This window comes from Oreochromis niloticus, linkage group LG4 (genome assembly GCF_001858045.2).
Source record: "Oreochromis niloticus isolate F11D_XX linkage group LG4, O_niloticus_UMD_NMBU, whole genome shotgun sequence".
Lineage (NCBI taxonomy): Eukaryota > Metazoa > Chordata > Actinopteri > Cichliformes > Cichlidae > Oreochromis > Oreochromis niloticus.
The window spans coordinates 7042863-7054962 of record NC_031969.2 but is presented as its reverse complement, the minus strand read 5'-3'; positions in this window follow the sequence as shown (position 1 = coordinate 7054962).

The window sequence follows — 12100 nt, the reverse complement described above, 5'->3', positions numbered from 1 at the left end:
TTTCATCCTGCATACTTGTTGTATAATTATCAGCTGTATCAGTTTGCTTCCAAGTTCAGTTACCAAAACCACAAACTGTGGAGTTAAACTGCATATTTCCTACTTTACACCTGCCTGTCTTTCACCCTTGGCATACTTCAGCTTTTTTCACATTATTACAGATGGAAGAAGCAGAGAACGTCAAATACATCTTGGAAGCTGAGCAAATATTCAGCAGTAAGTGCTGCATGCAGTCTCTGCCACTAAAAGCTGCCCAAATCTGGCACAGCCTCGTAAAAACACTCGAGTTTCTTGACAGCTCCATCTGGATATGGCAGAGTCTGAGCTGCAGCTCGGGTAGATTAACCCTTGGTGCAAATGAGTGCTAATGGCAACCTAAAGATCAGAGAATCCACCGCTTCCACTATCAGCTCAGTAATCTCTAAGATCACACAGGAAAAACTGGCAGATGGGCGGATAGAGACACACACGCAGGTCGTATCTTTTGAGAAACCTGAGACAGAACGAGAGTAAACATTTTGAGTAAAGGGAGACAGATCGAAGAAGAGCCAGAATTTTTTTGGAGCGCCCAAAATAGCCTTCGAGAGTGGAAAAACAAACAGATCTCTCTGACTTGTTTCGGAGCTGTGACACACGAGGGTGCCTTCAAAGCTGCCTTTGCTATAAAAGAGCTCCAGCTAAATTAAAAAAGGATAATTTAGTGGATCATTTCATTGGCACTGTGATGTTGTGAAGCCTACTGCACGCTCTTTATAGCGGCTTGATAAATGTTCTGCATAAAGACTGACTCCAAGTAAACTAATACCTTATGTTTTCGTACATAAATACATAAATGAAAGCCTTGTCTAAACCTGGGGGAACATTACCTCCAGTGTAATTCTGCCTGTTAGGTTGGTAATATGATAAGTATATTACTTAGCAATATGCACGTCTTTGCTTTGGTGTTAGGTCAATTAACTACAGTCACGAAAATCTGAATTACTTTTTGTTAATTGTGATTCCACAAGAAAATTTATTATAATATAAATATATATTGTTTCACCCAGTAATACGTGGATGAAAGAGGATGTAAAGAGCATCCTAAAGTCTTTGCAAGATTTGCAACAATATATATATATACATATATATGTATATATATATATATACATACATATACAGAGAGAGAGAGAGAGGACAGCTACAAGTACCTGGGGATCCCGCAGGCAAATGGGAACCATGAAGAGGCCGCTAGAAAAACTGCAACCACCAAGTACCTACAGAGGGTCAGGCAAGTCCTGAGGAGTCAGCTGAACAGTAAGAACAACACATCCAGGCTATCAACACCTACGCCCTGCCCGTGATCAGGTACCTTGCTGGGATGATAAGTTGGCCAAAGGAGGAGATAGAAGCCACCGGCAGATAGAGGATGTGGCTGACACCCAGAAATCCTACCAGTGGCTGGACAAAGCTGGACTGAAAGACAGCACAGAGGCACTAATCATGGCAGTACAGGAACAAGCTCTGAGCACAAGATCCATAGAGGCTGGGGTCTATCACACCAGGCAAGACCCCAGGTGCAGGCTGTGTAAAGATGCCCCAGAGACAATCCAGCACATAACAGCAGCGTGCAAGATGCTAGCAGGCAGGGCATACATGGAACGCCATAACCAAGTGTCCAGCATAGTATACAGAAACATCTGTGCCGAGTATGGCCTGGAAGTCCCGAGGTCAAAAGGGGAGACGCCCTCAAGGGTGGTGGAGAATGACAGAGCGAAGCTCCTGTGGGACTTCCAGATACAGACGGACAAAATGGTGATTGCTAACCAACCGGACATAGTGGTGGTAGACAAACAGCAGTTCTGAATGACAGCAACATCAGAAAGAAGGAACCAGAAGCTGGAGAAATATCAAGGGTGAAGGTAACAGTGGTCTCAGTAGTAATCGGAGCACTAGGTGCGGTGACTCCCAAGCTAGGCGAGTGGCTCCAGCAGATCCCGGGAACAACATCGGAGATCTCTGTCCAGAAGAGCGCAGTCCTGGGAACAGCTAAGATACTGTGCAGGACCCTCAAGCTCCCAGACCTCTGGTAGAGGACCCGAGCTTGAAGGATAGACCACCCGCAGGGACAAGAGGGGAGTTTTTTTTTAATATATATATGTTTTGCCAGGCCTGCACTGCTTACTTTGTTAAATGTGCTGCATATTTTGGCTTTAACAATCTTGCATGAACTGTCACCACCTAACCCTGTTTAAAAATGTATTTATGTAATATTTACTGTATACACAGTAAAATGTTTAACATGTAGGTACATTACTATTACACTATACTAGCACAAGGAAGGAAAATCTATATGATAAATGGACTGGTTCTTACATATACACTTTTCTACCTAACTTCTCAAAATAACACTAACACACATTCATACTTCGATGGATGGATTGGATATATATAATACATTTATATATAATTTTTTATACTGGTAAATTTACCAGAACAACACTGCCTGTAATCATATAACAAACTGGTTCAATGTCATATATTGAACAATATAAATGTATAAATGTGACACTTTTAACCAGAGTTGGGTGTGTGTGGCTATCTTTTCAGTTAGCATTCACAGGGGCTACATTCCTGGAGAACATGTGAAATGTGAAAAACCAAGAATTTTGGGCGTGGTGAAAAAATGCATTTAAAAAAAACAACTTTTAACCCTAAATATGTGTTTGGGCAGCATCTGGACTACATCTGCCAGAGAAGCAATAAGGAGAAATGAATAATGCTCTCAGATTGGCTATTTTCAAACCTCCTGCTGTACAGTACTAAAATATGCATACAGTGTTACACTTGATTTATGAATTTACATTCATATTTATTTATTAATATTAGTGCTGTCAGCGTTAATCTCATTAAAATGACGTTAACGTCATAACCACATTAACCCGGCAAATCTCCATTAGCGAGTTAGCGCGGATCATCCGTGTGTGGGGCTGCATGGTGTCAACGCATTAGCACGGTTAGCTCGTTAACGTGTTGACGCGGTCCAGCCCCACGCACAGGGCGATCCGCGCTAACTCGCTAACATAGATTTGCTGCATTAATGCGGTTATGGCGTTAACGTCGTTTTAATGAGATTAACGCTGACAGCACTAATTAATATAATATTATATTTATACTGTTCTTATGGCAATATTATATATTTGCCATGAAAAAGGCAGTAAAATATTGCAGAGGATAATTTCTGTGAGATTGTTGGGTTTCCACAAACAGTTATTGCACAGGTTCTATGGAAAAATCTGCGACTTTGCAGGGGCATACTGTATATTTAGGTTATTATATTCACTTTGTGATCGTCATTTTGTAATAATTCCTTTCCCTTACTGACCGCTGCATTTTTTAACAAGTCAGAAGTGTTTGTGATTTCAAACATGCAACATTCAGCAGGTGCAGTGCTAGTAGTGCTAGTGTTAACCAACAGCCTTATTCAGCTGCTGTAGTACTTCATAGTGTGTTGAACCAGAAAACAGAATAACAAGAAATGATGGTCCATCATCACTTCAAGGCAATATGGTACACAGGTCTACAAAGCTTCAAAACTCTGAGTTTCTCAAGCGCAGTGACAAAAACATCAAACACGGTGATGAAACTGGCTCCAGTTACATTTGCTGTAGAGGATAAATCCCGAGGAACTGCTTTAGAAATGATCAAATATCTGCATCTATGATTAGAGCCCACATTGATGCTTTAAAGAGTTCAACTAGCAGACATATCTTAACTCCGTCCTGGGAAGAGTCTGAATCAGGCCTTCAGGACTAAATTGCTGCAAAGAAACCACCACATAGGGAGGCCGATAAATTAAAAAAAGATATTTGGTCTCCAGTTACTGTGACATTTGCGACACTCACAGAAGGTGAACGGATGGTATCTCTGTGTGTGGTTCCCAGCATGGAGGAGGAGCTGTGATGGTGCGTGGAGGCTGGTGACACTGCTGCCATTTTATTCAGAATTTAAGCAACACTTAACCAGCATGGCAGACACGACATGCAGCGGCGGCATCTGGTTTGCAGTCCATGAGCCTCTCATTTGATTTTCTCTAGGATAATGACCCCAAATCATACTCTGTTTATAAAAAGATATAGCCTCAATAAGCATAGCCTCTACTTCTTTAAAGTGGAAGTGTCTTAAACCTGGATCTTACTATAGTGATTGTAGCATACGTATGTAGATTTGTCTGTTAATACCACATCTCCTCCTTAACAGGTGGGCCAATCTGAACAAAAGTTTGTACAAACATTGTCACACATACAGTGTTTATTAACATCTATATGTTTTTTTTAATATTATAAATCCCAGTTCTTCTGATTTTTATAATGTTAATTTCATCATCCCCCTGCGAATGCGATGTCACGCTGTCTGTTTGCATTTGTTCACACGTTATGTTCAACGTAGATCAACCGCAGAAAACTTAATGGCCACCAACATGTGCATCCACTGTGGAATTTCGCTTGACTGACCACTAAATATTGATTAATTAAAACAATAAACTCTGTAAATATCACAGACATTAAAGACAGCTTAACACGTGACAATTCATTCCAATAAAACTACAGATGTTTTTGGCAGCCCCTACACCAAGTAAGTTTCATATAAAACTTAATTTTTAATTTTAAATATTTTGTGGGTGTTCTTAATCATTCCATCAATAAACAGCTAGCTAGATAGACGGACAGATAGATAGCGAGTTACTTAGATAGCTAGATAGATCGATTAGCTAGCTAGCTTGATAGATAGATAGATAGATAGATAGATAGATAGATAGATAGATAGATAGATAGATAGATAGATAGATAGCCAGCTAACTGGCTAACTATCTATCTAAATAGGTTATGTTTGTCTAAACAGGTTTTTATGTAGCTTGATTATGTTAAACAACTTACATACATGTAAGTTTCTGTCAACTTTTTGTCATCTGACTATATACAGTGGTATAAACAGTGGTTCAAGTCTCATTTAACAGAACACAATGCTTATTTTTTATAATTATGATTCTATTTAGAGTCAAATAGACAATAAAAAAAATAAATAAAACAAGATCTAATTTGTTTGACATATTTCAGGTTAATTCAATTTAATATTACTGATTTCACACAGTTTAATTGTAAAAGAGGAAAACTGGTGTTATGTGTGATCTTGCACTTGTGACTAGTACTATACAGAGCAAGAACAGCAAGAAACAAGATTAAACTTCAACATCTCTGTTACAGTAACACAAGCAAATTTTATGAATACACACCCTACACCAGAGCAAAACAACTCAGCAAAGAAAAAAGCATTCATAAAAGAGAAGGAGTGAGAGAGCAAAGGTCACCAAAACAGTGGATTAAAACTCTTAGATTAGATGGCAAGTGGTGATCTCAGCAGCACAGAGTGCAGTTCCCCTGGTCTGTGTGTGTGAAAGAGAGAGAGAGATTATCACCACCAGCAGAATGTGCATTAGAGATTGCTTCTTGTTGTCTTTGTGTATGCGTGTGTATCTGTGTAGCAGTGTTGTGAGTGGATTGTTAATCCTAATCCACTCATGAGTCTGCACGCTGAGGACTGACAGGCCATTAGTGCCTGCGGCGTGCATGTGTTCAGTGTGTGACTGCATGTAGGTATACAGTATTGGCACATGTCCACATTATCCTGTGTGTTTAAGTCTGCTCGTGGATGTGCACGTTTGAGTGTGTGCCTGTGACCACGAGAGTGTAATCTGAGAGTGGATGGAGGGGTTAGAGAGCCATTAGGCAGTGCATTAGTCCCGACTGCAGACAGACTGGGGAAAGGGACTGAGGAGAGGGCTGATATGTGTGCGTGCACGCGCGTGTAAAGGAAAGACGATGGTTTGAGGATTTCAGGGCGAAAGGGACAATGGGGGTGAGGATTTAGCAGCGAGGGCGAGTGGGATTGAGTGCATTAAAGAGTCCATGTGTGTGCTAGTGTGTGGTGAAGGGATTGAGGGGAACTGACCCATAAAAGGCAGACAGACACGCCCTGAGCGGGAGTTGGATTTCCCACCATCGCCTTTTTGTGTTATTCAAAATATATATCAAACAAAAAATATAGAAATTGAATCCGACTCAGCTGCCCAAAGGTGCTTTCTGTGTTGTGTTGTGTTGTGATCAAGGCTCCTAGGGGCTCTGCTTCTCCTAAGCTCTCGGCAAACAAAGAAAGAAAAGAGAGTTTGAGTAGTTTTTTTTAACATTTTATTTACCAAATGTTTCTATAGATTCATCTCTCCTTAGCACACAGAAAATCCTCTGTCCTTCAGCTTTTAAAGCTAGAGTGGCCACCAGGAGCAGACTCCTCTGGTTGTAAAGAAGTCTGCTGGAAGTCGCCATTGGATACACAAAGGAGGATAAAACAGAGTATGCTCTACCTACCTGACAAGAGTGACAAGTTGCTAATGTATGACTTCACAAACAGTGCGTGACATTATTGTCTGAGGAAAAGTTTTCCAGTTCAACTCCAAAATGCATCTCACTGTCGATCGTTATGATACAGCTTAACTGCCATGTCTCAATGTTCACGGTGCTCAAACACTAAGGAGCAGTTTTTGGTTGTTATGTCAGGCAGCAGGGTTGTGACTGTAAGAGAAGACGGCTTAATGTAGAGCCAAGACTTCAGCTTAACTTAGGAAAACACCAGCAAATAGAAAAAACGCTGCAAAAGCACAAAAACGCAGCAGAAGTTGAATAAAAAACAACAAAAATAGAAATTATGACATAGATTTTAGTAAATATACCACACTAGCTTTCAGTAGTTTCCAGTGGTGCATGCTGGAACAACTGGAGTAAATGTGGAAACCACCAGGAGAACTCCCAACAAGGCGAAGAAGTCAAAGAGGAGCAGTGTTAGAAACTGTAACTTATTACTACTTTAATTGAACAAGAGTATGTTTTATTGCTTATAAAGTGTATTCCTTCTTCTTTCAGGCACATGTTAAACAGAATAACTTTCTTGGAGAGTTTATTTTCTAAAAAATGTGAAGTAGTCGCACACAGTTCTGGCTTTAGGTTTTTGGCTTTACACTTCGTGTTTCCATAGAACTCTGCTCTACACGGCACTATGAATTACTATTGGCAGAGGAACGAGAAGGTGGGGATAGGAAAAAGTCGCCACAGACAGAAATAGGCAGACAGGAAGGAGAATGTAAGAGACCAAAAGGCATTGACAGGGTCAAAGAAAGTTGAGAGTCCTCCTATATTATCCTGTTTTTCTATTATTCATGAAGTGAAGAAGCAGTGGAGAGGAAGGGGGAGAAGGAATTACTTTATCTTTCTTTCCATTTGCTTGTAGCCTTCTATATGTGAATCCGATGTTCTGACCACAGTCCATCATTATTTTAAGAACTGAAGGTCAGTCAGTCCATAACATTGCTAAAACTTTGAATGTGTCCCCAACTGCAGCAGCAAAAACCATCAAGCGCTACGACGAAACTGGTTCACATGAGGACTCCTTAGGAAAGGAAGACCAAGAGTCACCTCTGCTGCTGAGGATAAACTCATCTGAGTCACCAGCCTCAGAAATCACAAGTTAACAGCACCTCAGATTAGAGCCCAGATAAATGCCACACAGAGTTCCAGTAGCAGACACATCTCTACACCAACTGTTCAGAGGACAGTCCATGTGACCTATATGGTCAAATAGCTGCTAAGAAACCACAACTAAGGAAAAGCAAAAGCAGAAGAGATTTGTTTGGGCACAAGAAACACAAGTAATGGACATTAGACCAGTGGAAATCTGTGCTTTGGTCTGATGAGTCCAAATTTGAGATCTTTGGTTCTACCCACTGTGTCTTTGTGCGATGCAGAAAAGGTGAACGGATGGTCTCTACATGCATTGTTCCCACTGTGAAACATGGAGGAGGAGCTGTGATGGTGTGGGGGTGCTTTGATGGTGACACTGTTGGGGATTTGTTCAAAACTGAAGGCACGCTGAACCAGCATGGCTACCACAGCATCCTGCAGCATCATGCCATCCCATCGGGGATGAGTTTAGTTGGACCGTTTATTTTTCAACAGGACAATGACCCCAAACACACCTCCAGGCTGTGTAAGGGCTATTTGACCAAAAAGGAGAGTGATGGAGTGCTAGCCAGATGACCTGGCCTCCACAGTCACCTGACCTAAAACCAATGGAGATGGTTTGGAATGAGTGACGGCAAATGGGCTAACAAGTGCTCAGCATCTCTTTCAAGACTGTTGGAAAACCATTTTAGGTCACTATATCATGAAATTCATCGAGAGAATGTCAAGAGTCTGCAAAGCAGTAAGTAAAGCTAAGGGTGGCTGTTTTGAAGAATCTTACACATAAAACATGTTTTGAGTTATTTCCCACTTTTGTGTTTACTACATAATTCCAAATGTGTTCATTCATAGTTCTGATGCCTTCAGTGAGAATCTACAATGTAAATTTTAGATTCTCCAGCTTTTTGTGTTTCTTCTTCCTGATGTTGCTATCACTCGGTATCACTACATCTATCACTCCGAACATCTAGTTCGCCAGTTTGGAAGCATCTGGAAGTCCCACAGGATCTTACCTCGGTCTTTCTCCACCACCCTTGAGGGCGTCTCCCATTTTGACCTCGGGACTTCCAGACCGTACTGGGCACAGATGTTTCTGTATACTATGCTGGACACTTGGTAAAAGCGTTCAATGCATGCCCGGCCTGGTAGCATCTTGCAAACCGCTGTTATATCCTGGACTGTCTCAGGGGCCTCTTTACACAGCCTGCACCTGGGGTCTTGCCTGGTGTGATAGACCCCAGCCTCTATGGATCTTGTACCTAGAACTCTTTCCTGTGCTGCCATGATTAATGCCTCTGTGCTGTCTTTCAGTCCGGCTTTGTCCAGCCACTGGTAGGATTTCTTGATGTCAGCACATACTTCATACACCTGAAACGCATCAGCTTAAACATGAAATCAGAGCACAAGTTTGAACCTAAATTCAGATCGAACACGTACTTATCTTTCCGAAAAAATGCAAGCGGACAGCGAGCACACATGCAAACAAAAACAAAAAATACACATAATCCAGAAAGCCGACCCCCCACTAGCACACACACGCTAGCATGTGTACACTTGACCTGGATAGAGACAACAGGGTGCCAATTCTCCCCACTGACTGGGTCCATTAGAGGCCAAAGTGCAGCTGAGCCACATGCTGTACAGCCACAAAGAGACACACTGGATTACAGAGAGGCAGCCAGGCACACAATGGACGAGGGCAAGGTTGTGGTGGGAAGCAGGGTGATGGAAACAGCAGGAGGGAGAGAGGGACAGAGGACTGGGATGACGGAAAAAAGGGATTAAATCTATTTTCATAAAGGTTCCTTTTTCGTAGTGTGAGCACATCAGCAGCGGGCTACTCTGTGAAACAGCCCCCTTTTTCCAATTGATTTCAATAATGCAACAAAGAGGCATATTAACAAACAGATTTTTAGATTAGGAGAGTACGGGGAAAGCTAAGAGGAGGACTGCAGAAAGAAATGTCTTTAGGGAACATAATGTGGAAGAGTGGATGCTTTTAGAAGCACAGCAAGGAACACACAGCCAGTTCTTTCTCTTTCAGTCACATCCAAACGAACACCCCCTTCTTCCCCCTCACTTTTTCTCTCTGTATCCCATTTATTTTTCCTTCTTGCTCGGTCATTTTTTTAAGTCATGTAAAGCTGAGGTTTCTGATGTGATCTTCCATCCGAGGTGTGTGTCATGAATTAATGATAAGTGCTGAGTAAGGCCCCGTCTCTAAGTGCTGCTGGGGCTCACATCCTTACTCAAATTTGTGCGTGTGCATTTCGTAGCTTTGAATAAACTCCGCCTCTCGGCACGCAATCGCAGTCAGTCCAGCATTCACATATGAATATTAGCATGTAAACCGTTCAGTCACAGAATCGAGACAGAATGTAAATCCATCAACAGTCAAAGGAAAACAAATTCATGCGAAGGGATCGAGATGAATGTTTCAACCGCCAACAAAACAGCCTGAATATAGAAAGTGGACGTAGTCTCCAGATCTAAAAGGTCGAGCCAATGCCAAAGTACATTTGTCTATGGGAAACTGATCATTGGTTCCTTTGATTCAAAACTTTCTTGAAGAGTCTGTGAATATAAATTCAGTTAAATACAACATGCGTTTGTGAGTTATGGTCCCGATGTGAATCAAACAGAAGGATAAATCAGAGTATGCTTTACGGGTTGCCTAGCTTGTGAATGACGAGTTGCTACTGTCTGTCAGATCCACCCTGAGGCCTCAGTCACACTAGGGTAAAAGTAGCATGTGAATCTCTGTGCGACCAGGAAAAATGGTGCTTGGCAACTGATTGCAATTAATATTTGCTGTTTGGGCCTCTTCCAACTTCCAACTCATCGTATAGGGAGGTTTAATCAGAATACCCTTCCCATTCATTTAAATTGCAGCAAAAACGTGCAAAAGACCTTATATGGATGCAAAATCACACTAACCAGAAGACAAGAGTTTGAGAGGTTAAAACCACCTTTTTTGCCGTTTATTTTGCTCTCCAGCATTGCCTATATTACTGCAGTGGTTCATGCCTATTTCAGATATTGACAGACTCCTATTGAATTCTAATGGACGGCCATGCATGTTAAAAAAAACAAAACAAAACTGCTTCTAAAAGCGTACTCAGCGCAAGCCCATAAATGATAATGGCTGATAAATGCAGTTCAGTGTAATGCAAAGAACTGGTGAAGGAATCTGTGGGTCAGGTTAATGGGAAAGAGGAGTGGAGACTTTATTCATACAATCAGTGTCTCTTTGATTTTTCTACAGTAATTATGACAATTATATTTGTGTATAAATTATATCTGAGTATCCCTGGCTGTTTCTGTTTGGGATCACAACTGACTGTGGTCCATTTGAACCAGCGGACCCTCTCTAATGGAGCATCAGTAATCTGCTGGAGCAGGTCTAATCCCTGCACACATACAGATAAACGTGCAGTCTAACAGTGGCATACGCATTTACACAAAGAGCTGTAATCTAATCTAATCCAGACCCTCTTTACTGGCTTTCATCAAATATGTCACACCATTAATGACATCAGATTAATGAGAAATAAATGAAAGAGTGGAGACTTCCAGGATTAGAAACAGCCCATCAAAGGCCTAGTGACAGAAGATGTTTCCAGTGTGTGGAAAGAGAGGTGTGTGCCTGTCCTTTACCTGTTCAGAAATGTCCCAGGAGAAAGAAAAATACAGTTTAAATGATTATACTAGATCTGCTAGGTGGTTTGGATATCTGAGCCTTCCCTAAAACACCCCCCTCAGGCACCAGTCATACTGGCTTAGAGACCAGTTGGTGACTCCCTGGCTACCATCACTTGTAGGTAAAAATGTATATTCCCCAACTGTTTGGTGAGTGTTAGCTGGATGTTCCACAAAGGTCTGCAGTGCTGCACCAAAAACCTTTAGCTAAATTGCTGGTACACACACACTCAATTAAATCTTCAAATTGTCCATATTTTCTTATTTGAACCACAAAAGTAGGCGTTCAAAAGCATTTGAACAACAAATTTTGAATTAAAACATTAAATTTTCAATTCAGGAGCACTAATAAAAGCAAACCGAGTGCTGAAAAGACCAGAGTTATTGAAATCATAGTGAATGTCATATAGTCCTCTCTGCTCACATATTAGGAGTGCAAGATAAATCTGAGCTGCCCAGCTCTTTAGCTGACCTCCTGTCTTCTGGTTCTGGGAATCAATAGTGTCAAGAGAGGGAAAAAAAAACTCTTTAAGGACTTTCTAGGACAGCGAGCGAGCCAATTTCCCAGTTATTTCACACCTCCTGTGAAAGTGGTCGACCACCTCTGCACCCAGTGTGCACTCTGGCTCCAGCAGCACAGTAGTGGCAGGTACAGGAAATCATCTCTTGTCCAATGGAAATAGATTTTTTTTATAAGCACTTTAAAGCGTGGCAGACTGTGACTCTGAGAGGTGAGGCGGACTAATTCCATCTAGCCAGCATCCTGATATTGCCGCTCCCTGAGATCGTCGCATGTCTTAATGGAGGCTGCAAAGTATGTCGGTTAAAGCGGGGGGAGAACATGATTTCGCAGAGAG